This window comes from Otolemur garnettii, unplaced genomic scaffold (assembly GCF_000181295.1).
Source record: "Otolemur garnettii isolate 467f Iridium unplaced genomic scaffold, OtoGar3 scaffold00056, whole genome shotgun sequence".
In the NCBI taxonomy this organism is placed as follows: Eukaryota; Metazoa; Chordata; class Mammalia; order Primates; family Galagidae; genus Otolemur; species Otolemur garnettii.
Window position 1 is genome coordinate 8661727 of NW_003852451.1, and position 10562 is coordinate 8672288.

General features: G+C 39.0%; 1 protein-coding gene and 1 pseudogene across 1 annotated transcript in view; both read right to left on the minus strand.

The window, feature by feature from the left end:
• Window positions 1-10562, minus strand: part of TULP4 (tubby like protein 4) — a 167339-nt gene that overhangs the window by 106018 nt on the left and 50759 nt on the right. The window lies entirely within an intron of this gene.
• Window positions 2922-5927, minus strand: LOC100956184 (annotated as a pseudogene).

Below are 10562 nucleotides of genomic sequence, written 5' to 3' on the forward strand. Positions count from 1 at the left end.
CCTAAAGCTGCATCTGCATTTACAGCTGCTCCCCATCACTAGCATCACCGCCTGAGCTCTGCCTCCCAACAGATCAGTAGCAGCATTAGATTCCCACAGGGAACACAAACCTTGCCATAAACTGTGCCTGTTTGAGAGATTGGTTCTGCATGCTCCTTATGAGAATCGAACCCTACCCTATCTGTGGAAGAATTGTTTTTCCATGAAACTGGTCTCTGATGCTTAACAAGCTTGGGGACCACTGCCAGCCAATGGTTCTCAAAGTCTAATCTCAGGATCAGCAACATCTGACTCACTGAGGCCTTGTGAGAAAGGTGGAGTCTCAGGCCACTGCAGACCAGCTGCACCAGATTGGGGTTGGGGGGAAGGTGTCCTCCAGCTGACTCTGAAGAAAACTAGTTTGAGAAAAACTAGTGCACTGAATGCAGTGAGGCAGCTGAACCTAGTTGAAGATGCTTCAGCCCCAGATGCTGAAGAAGCAAAGCAGCCTTCTACCACATGGCCCTGGCTCTGAGAGGCTTGAGCAGAAAGAAAACAAAAGCTCAGAGGAAGGCAATGGGAGAAAGGTGCTTTGTATGTATTTGGCACACAGTATTTCCTCAGTGGAAACAAGAAAGAGGAGGTTCACTCTGTAAAATGTTGGTTAAGAACAAAAAGAAAGGGAAGGGCATTTGCAGAGTTAACCTTAATACAAACATCTGGGTCTTTACAGTAGATTCAATTTTGCCCTGTGTACCTTGCAGAACATGGACCAATCATGCTGGTGGACAACAGCGATGCAGTACCTAATACCTGATCCTTTTGAGATGACAACAACAATGGCTTGGTGAGAAATAGTAAACTCCCTGACCACTGAAGCCCATGGCTACCACATGAACACTGTCTACGGTAGAAGCTGACAAGAGAATCAGGAAGGAAAACTGGTAAGGCAGAGTAAGGAAACCTGTGCTAAACAGGCCGGCTTTTTAATCAAGGTGTAGCCTTGATGAACATCAATCCAAATGGCCTTGACCAGGAAATGGAGTGTTTTTGAGTACCACTGCCACTTTGGAAGTAAGTCGAAGTCTAAGAGGCCTAGGACAGAGCTCGTGGCAAGGAGATGTAGCGACCATTTCCAATTGACCTGACCAGTATTTTCCAAAGATCATTTTCTCATCTAACTAATCATCTAACTCAGGATTATTCTAAATAGTAAGAACTACTATTTTCCCTACTTTCAGCAATAAGGAAACAGGGGCATAGGAAGATCTCATAATCTGTCCAACGTCCCATTGTTGCGAAATGGTGGCACCACGTGTGAAGCCAGACTTTCTGAGTCAAAAAGCTCATGGTGCTTAGCGTTATATTAACTCATCCAACATCATGCTTCAGATCAACTCCAGGTAACTAAGCGAAATACAAAAATGCCAAAACCATGACAATACCAGCATAAAAGAGAACTGCAGAAGTATAACATCCTCTATAAGCTTTAAGGCAGTTAAAAAAAAAAAGGCAACAGACCTAACTATAGATACATATATATAAATTATGTTTAGGTCTGTGATGGAAAACCATTATTTTCAAATGTCCAGCACTCTTAGTTTCTACAAGGGAGAAAGCGATCTCTATTCCATCCCAGGTGCTATGCAAGACCCCCTCACCATTCCACAGAACGGGCAGACCAAACAGGTCTTGTGTACTCCTACTGATACTGACTGCTCCAAGGCTGAGCCTCTAGAATCACACCTGAAATTTTATGGCTCAACCCTGGAGGATTATTGGTTTATGGTTTGAGTATTTGTCCCCTCCAAATTCATGTTGAAATTTAATCTCTAATGTAGCAGTATTAACCGGTGGAGATTAATCTATTTCTTTCATCAATGGGTTAATCTGTTTGTGGATTAATGACCTATCACAGGAATGGGACCATTGGCTTTTTAAGAAGAGGAAGAGAGACCAGAGCTCACATGCTCAGCACCCCCAGGCTCTGCAGAGTCCCCACTACCAAGAAGGTCCTCACACAATGCTGAGCCACATTCTTGGACTTCCCAGCCTCCAAAATTATAAGAAAAAAGTCTCTTTTACTTATAAATTATCCAATTTCAGGTGACAGAAATTGGATAATTAGACAATTTCCAAGTGACAGAAAATAGACTAAGACATAGGGTCTGCCTTTTTACTTGGCATCATGAGTGAGCTATTAGGTCATGGAGGCTGGGGGCTACCAAGAACACCTTCTGTGGTAGAAGCTGTTAAGAGAGAATCAAGTCAACAAACAAGAGAAAGCAGAGCAGAAGGCAGAGCAGAGACCTGCAGACACTGCCTAAATCCTGGGAGCAAAATGGGCCCAAAGTAGGATATTTCTATTGGAAGAAACAATAAAGTCCCTATTTTTGGTTAAGTTAAAGTCAAATTTATGCAACCTGCAACTAAAAACAATGTAATTAATGCTAACTGAAATTACTACATTACTAAAATCAAAAGATCAAAGCAAACTAAAACGTGTCTATCAAAGGCTAACAAAGAGCCAGGAGCACATTTCCAAACTGTAAGAACGGACAAAAACCACCTGTTGCCAGCACTAGCAGACCAATGAAAACAAAACTGTTTAAATGTCCATGAATACACAGCTCTGTAATTATATAGATGATAGTGTGTCATTTACTTCAATAGCAATCTTTTTCATTCTTTCTTTTTTATTTCTTCAAATAATTTTATGGGTAGGGCCTTGAGATGTATCAGTTATAAAACAGTTATAAAGAAAACATTTTAAAATTTACAAATACAAATCGGTCCTTTATACAAAAATTCTCTACAAAGTTCACCAATCAATGTAAAAAATAATCTGTTTCAACCTAATATAAGGCATGCCCAGTTTATGTCAGCATATCTGCTAGATTTTTCCCAATGCCTCTCTGCACCATCTCATATCTATCTTCATCACTGCTAGAGCCTGAAGGCTTTCTATCTGTTTCCCATGACTTTGATCTCTCTCTTCTAAAATTTTCACTGTCCTTATTTAGATGTCTGTGCTTCTCATTTTCAGAAAAAGAATTTGTTCTCTCTCCTCTTTTCTTTTTGTGATCACCACACTTATTCTCCAAATCTCTATGCATTTCCTGACCTCTGTCATAAACAACTTTACCGTCATTATTTCGTTCAGGGGGACACTTCTGTCAGACATGCGCTTTGTTATGGGATCTCTCCCATTTGAATCTCCTGAATTTCAATCTCTGTTTTTCTGACCATCTATCTCTCTCAGGCCTTGTTTCCTGGTGCCCGTGTTGTAGTCTTCTTTCTTCATGTTTTCTATCATTTGTTTGTTGGCTCCTGATCAATGTATCTACTTCTCTACTTCTGCTCTTCCTTTGTCTCTTCTTCCTTCTATCTTTAGCTGAGGCAGAGCCATGACTGCTGGTAGATGAAGAATCACTCTCTTCACTGGAAGACTCTGAGCTGCTGTTGCTGCTTAATCAGAATCAGAGTCGGAGAAGTCAAACTTTGAAGAGGAGGACGCTGAAAGAGGAAGAGGATGGGGAGGATTTATTTTTCTCTACGTCTGCTTTCTGTGCCACAGATGACCTTTGGTGCATTTTTGAGATGTTCACGCAATTCATCCGTTAAACCTCCAAGATCTATTGAAGTAAAGCAGTTGATGGCAAACTGTTTCTTGGATTATCTTGGGGTAATAGTCCTTCCAAGAATGGCTGTAGAGTTTCATCCTTTAACCTTGCTTGAAGGTTAGGGAGACCCATGTATTCACATAGTTCCTGGAAAAATATTTTGACCATAATTCTACTGGATAATGTGGTGGTTTCTTCGCTGAATTTTAAACATTTGAGAACACTCATGGGAATCAGTGTACAAAAGGTGAGCAAGCATCTTAGCGACATTTCTCTGTTTGTTTATTTCCAAGCAATGAATGGTATCATATTGTTCTTTGAATATACTTTCAAAGGATTCCATGTACTCTTTTTTGAGCAGGCAAAATCTCCCAGCTAATAAGCCAAAAAATTTCTCATATGTCCTTTGTTGAGCACAGCAATCAAGGATCATGCTGCAGAGTTCTTTGGTTTGACTTTCAGGGAATTCCATATTCAGCAATTTGTGAGCACATTCTTCAAAATCTAAACTTTACCGAATAGCAAGATAAAATTGTACGACGAAATGAGAGCAGATTAATTTCTGTTGTGTCATGCATAGTCACTTTGTGTCCTTCTTCATCTTCTCCCTCTTCCTCCTCTTCTTTCTCACTACTACCAGCATCTTGGTCAGTGTTTGAATCACTCTCTCCTTCATCAAGAATTTCCTTCTTAGTACTTTTGTACTTCTCTTCATTCTCCATAAAATTAGGATCCATCTGGAAAACATTAAGAACATCTTCTGGATTGTGTCATCCTCCAAAGGGAGCATATGGGTGAACTGATCATCTTCCTCCACTAAGTCAAGTCCTTTTAGGATAATGGGGTGGTCCTTGAATCCATCTTTCCGTACAGCTAAATTTCTTCAATCATATGTTGAACTCTTTGATCAATTTCAGACTCATGCAGAATGTTTTGAAGGTGTTCAAATATAGCATTGATTCCTCTGGGTGACACTTGTGTTAATTTCAGGCCACATTCCTTGAGAAAACCAATAGCTACTTCAACACTATCATCTGTCGGTCTCTCCAGGAGCAAAGTGAGCATCTGTAAGCACAACACCTCGTGTGCCACATTGTGGTTAAGAAGATGTGCCACAAATTTGGAAGCAGTCAGGCAAAGTTGCTTCTCATTTCTTCAATATCCTTTTCAAAAATTAAGAATTGGCTCAGCGCCTATGGCTCAAGAGGCTAAGACGCCAGCCACGTACACCTAAGGTGGTGGGTTTGAATCCAGCCTGGGCCTGCCAAACAACAATGACGGCTGCAACCAAAAAATAGCCGGGCGTTGTGGCGGGTGCCTGTGGTCCCAGCTACTTGGGAGGCAGAGGCAGGAGACTCGCTTGAGTCCAGGAGTTGGAGGTTGCTGTGAGCTGTGATGCCATGGCACTCTACCCAGGGGGACAGCTTGAGGCTCTGTCTCAAAAAAAAAAAAAAATTAAGAATTAATCTTCAGAGGATTAATTCACCAATCTGTGGAAATTTTGAGTTGAGAATTGCCACTAATGCTGCATAAACATGGGTGAATATTGGAGATGCACTCTATGCTTGTAAAATAGATCTGGACAGTGGACCTCTTCCTCAAACTATATTTTCTTGAAGAAGCTCTTGAATAATAAGTAGATTGGAAATGTTGACTTTGTTGATAAAACCATTGACTGACTTCTTTAGGGCCTCCCAGCTCATCCTCTGGTATGCTAAGCTGTTTTTATCTGTAATCTGTTCTTGCATCATCCTGAGCTTTGCAGGGGGAATGTGTGCTCCAGCAGTGCAAGTCAGGAGTGGATCCGGCTCCTCTTTTTTCTTCTTTGCAGGAGGTTCATCCTGAGCAGAGGAACTCTGGGTTACTGACGGTTCTGGGCTTCTTCTCCCAGGAGATGGGAGATTTCCGCGACCTTTTCCGATCTGCATTTCTTTCTCTTTCTCTGGGTTTTTCTTAATCTCTATTTCATGACTCCATGCTACCATCATAAGAATGTCCTCTTCTTGAATGCTCATGGTCTGACCTGCTACAATCAAAGTTATCTCTATCCCATGGGGATCTTTCTTGTTCTACGTATCTGACTTCTGGAGAGGAGGTCCTCTGATATGAATTATGGTTTTCCCTTCTGTCATGACCAGAAGAATGTTTTATCTGTGCCATGCTACTTTTCATTTTCTGTTGCAGTTGATAAATAAATCAAAGATTTCTCAAATTCGTCCAAGTATTCAATGGACCGATTCCTTTATAGTTTACTTCTTCTGTCTGTAAATATCACCTGAAGCTCCACCACGCCACCATTACACCAGATCTGCGTCACTTGACTTTTACGGTTCTTTTCCAAATTCTAGAGGATATCTGCATGTTGTGGAGCCTGGCTGCACTCTAGCAATGAAATCCCTCCAGCTGATGCTTCTGTCCTCACAGCTCCTTTTTCCCCATTCTTTCTTTTTTAGATCCAGCAAGAAAATACGTTCACATATAGTCAGGTAGAGAAAAAAAAGTAGGCTGTAGACCAAGTGTACAATGATTGAATTTTATTTTTTAAGAAGATATGTACATTTATGTGCCTGTTAATAGTTACCTCTCTGAATACTACACCAGATACACCATTTCATATATTTCTTTATTCTTTGAGTTTCTCATTATACATATGAAGGACTTACATAATTAAAAATTTTTAATACTAATTAAAGCAAACAAAACCACCTAACATAACTGCTGGCTCATGTACACAAAAATTTTTGCTTAACAGACTTAAACTAGGTTTTCCTTTCCAATAGATACAATAATCTCTATTCAAAGGGTCTTTTGGCCAGCGGAGTGTGAGAAGGCAGATCCATCTTGAGGCCAGGCCCATACCGATAGTACGGGACTGTGTCAACAGCACTGTTTGCCAAATCAAAGTAAAGAGGCACATCACACAATTCACATGTCCTTTTATAGTATTTTACAGTAAGCATTAAAATCTTAGAAAAAAATGTGCACAATAAAATTCTGAAAGCTTGATCTATTGATCCCCACATCAAAATACAATTTTAAAGTGCATGTATACAAGAAAAGACAACGCTAAGAAAATTAAGTCCTTTGTCTAGTAAGCAAAAACATAACACATTTGGCAAAATTATAGAACTATTATTTATTTTGGTTTCATCTCTTTGGAGCTATGAAATCAGTAAACCAAATCATCTTGTGTTGAAAAATTCACTCTCAAAACCGAGACAAGGAATCAGAACAATAAACAGTACATTATCATGGCAGCTGCCCTGTCTGTGGTAGGAATACCACCTTTACTGTCACAAAGAGTGCTCCTGCAGAACTCAGGGGCACTCTGTGATGCAGACTAGTCTATGCCATCCTTCATAGTGAAATTCCTCTCAAGATATTAGTTAACATATAATCTGGAGTTAACTGATGTTTATGATTTCAGAAACTTTTTTAAGCAGCAAATTTATTTTTCAGGTGATTGTTTTATACAATGACATGTATGCACATATAACCATACCTGTGGCAGGTAAGGTAAGGCTTTATTTTACTCATTAGGAAATGAGTATGTTATTTTTCTCAAAGCAACTTACAACAGATAAGACTAATTTTATTACCAGTCTTCTATATAAACAAAATTTCAAGGTCAATTATTTGCTGGATAAGCATAGAAATTATTAACTCTTGCGCTGAATAAATTAGATTTAATCTGACAATTTGTTACAATAAATAGAAAATGGAAAAGATGAGATTATCTACTCTGGCTAAACCATTTTAGATACACGAATCTCTTAGAACACATTTCTCTTCCAGTACCTATGTTAATGTGCACTAAATGAGACAGCAGAACTAATTAGTTACAGAATTCATTTATTGGGAGGGGGCAAGTTGAGTTGCACTTTCACAAAAATGAGTTTAACCATATAAACTAAATTTGCAAAGATTTGTTGAAGGCAGGTCACTGAAAATAAAGATTTCAGTTTAATTAAGTTAGGGTAATAAAACTGTAAAAAATTAAAGATAATCTAGGGAGATAGTGAACATTGCTGGCTTTCATCTCCAGGCAGCTTTCGAGTCTCTCTCAAATGGTTGTAACCATTAAATTATAGACAAAAACTTGAAATGGGCGACTTGTATGACATGTGAACCATATTTCTGTAAAGATGCTAAGAAAAAAAGAAACCACATTTTGCATCTGTGCCCACATACGTGTGTACAAAAAAGACAACCTAAAATTCCATTGGAACCTTTCTTAAAGTATTGGCAGTGTCATGTTTTATGGCAAGTGCCACATGCTGTGGAGGATGGAAAAAAGATCACAGTATCCAAGTAGTGAACATAAGAAAAAACTATTTACTGAGCAACCTGCTAAATCTAAATTATGCTCCAAGTTAAAGTAAAATGTTTATGCATTATTTTTAAATGATTTCTTTTTGGAGACAGAATCTTTCTCTGTGCCCAGGCTAGACTGCCACAGCCTCAGCCCAGCTCACAGCAACCTCAAACTCCCAGGCTCAAGTGATCCTTCTGCCTCAGCTTCCTGAGTAGCTGGGACTGCAGACACCCACCAACATGCCTAGCTAATTTTTTTTTCTATTTTTAGTAAAGATGGGGTCTCAACACTTGCTCAGGCTGGTCTCAAACTCCTGACCTCAAGCAATCCTCCCACCTTGGCCTCCCGGAGTGCTACAATTTACAGGCGTGAGCCACTGTGCCCAACCACAGTTTCCTATTTTAACTACGTTTTCTTTTTTCTTTAGATTAACCAAACACCTTTCCAGTCCCAATTCCTTCAAATGACGATATCTGTAATGTATATTGTGTTGGAGAACTTCACGAAGTTTTAAGATAAACGTGTGACTGACAGGTGGCCATTTAATATGTAAAGGTGATACCAGCTGAGATGCTCTTGACCAGCAGGGGTCTCTAAATTTGGATTTACACTTAGATGTTAATACAGTGAATTTAGATTGAGAGCTTTAACTGACAGAACTATATAAACAGCCCCCAGCCCCACCCCCGTGCTGCTGCTGCTGCTGCTGCTGCTGTCCTGGGTCATGGGTTATCCTTTCTGAGGACTGGATGACCTCATCTGCAGCTCCCACACTTACCTACTCTTCCAACTGTATTATCCTCAGTTTCCCCCTAATTTTGTTCTCCGCTTTGACAATGTTTTTGAATTTTCACTTTCTTCCAATTTTCCCTCACTTGTTTATTTCTGTAAATTACTATGAACTGAGAAATAAACAGAAAATCAAACTAATTCTCCCCTAATTCTCAAAGTTTTAAAAAGAGCTAACATTGCTATATACAATTCTAAGAACCTTCCAGGCATTAATGCATTTACTGCTCACAACTGCTCTATGAAATAGAAACTATTACTATCTTTCTTCTAAAAATAAAGGATATAGAAAACAAAGGAACTTGCCTGAGGTCATGCAGTTAATGAATGGTCAGGTACTATTTCTAACCCAGGCAGTCTGGTTACATCTGTATATACTTAACCACTATGGGTTATGTTGTCTTTTTAACCAAGAAAAGTCTGATCTGAACTCTATAACTATGTTAAACTATAATTAAGGAATTAAAGTTTCCTTCTTATACATGAAGTAGTTACATTTATAACACATTATTTTGCAAAAAAAAAAAAAAGTAGTAAAAAAATTTTTTTACATTGACTCTGTTAGTATCTATGAATACCTTTATGCAAGTTTTATTCTTTTGAAATAGGGGTACAGATCAGGTGCAGTGGTTTATGCCTGTAATCCTAATCTAATCCTGGGAGGCTGAGGTAGATGGATTGCCTGAGCTCACAGATTTGAGAACAGCCTGGGCAAGAGCTAGATCCCATCTCTGAAAATAACTGGGCGTCGTGGTGGGTGCCTGTACAGCCAAGTACTTGGGAGGTTGAGGCAAGAGAATCGTGTGAGCCCAAGAGTTTGAGATTGCTGTAACTGTGACGCCAGGGCACTCTAGCGAGGGAGACAAAATGAGACTCTGTCTACAAAAAAAAAAAAGAGAGAGAGAGAGAAAAGAACAAAAGAAATAGGTGTACAGTACATATCTATTAGTACTCTGTAAATTTCATTTATCATCATGAAAGACTGGATGTCCTCCAAATTATTTCAAATTAATAAGATTTTACTTGGTTAAATTAAGAGTAGATACCCTTCTACTTAGGTTTCAGCAATGAAATTTCAAATTTCTTATTCTATCTGAACTGTATAATAAAACTTAGTAATAGGAGTCATGATCTGAGAGTTATGGCTAGACTTAAGTTAAAAATAAATGTTTTGGGTGAATACCTCAGCTAGCCAATTGCAATCTTTTTTTTTTCTTTTGAGACAGAGTCTCACTTTGTCACCCTTGGTAGAGTGCCACGGCTTCGTGGCTCACAGCAACCTCAAACTCCTGGGCTTAAGCAAGTCTCTAGCCTCAGCCTTCCCAAGTAGCTGGGACTACAGGCGCCTGCCACAACGCCCAGCTATTTTTTAGAGACAAGGTTTCACTCTGGCTCAGGTTGGTCTTGAATCTGTGAGCTCAGGCAATCCACCCGCCTCAGCTTCTGGGCTGGGATTACAGGTGTGAGCCACCGCACCCAGCTGCCAATACAATCTTTAGAATCAAGATATTATGCAATGTATTTATGGACTTTTCCTGACATAAGTTGAGCTGTATGTCATCGTATTTGATGGCAAGACTATTTTGGAGGAGGATAAAAATTAACTTTAAATAAGGAACTTTAATAAAAAAAACTTTATATACCAAGTCCTATACCATATATAAAATATATCATGTCACCTTTGAAGGTGACTATTAGTGATATCCAGCAAAGAGGTATGTAGCACTTTTTCTAGGATGAATTTGCAAACTTAATTGTCTGGCCTCAAATAAGTAATGTACATATAGTTACATATATTAACTAATTAACTGATTAAACTAATATTACATATTACATATATAACATATATATATATA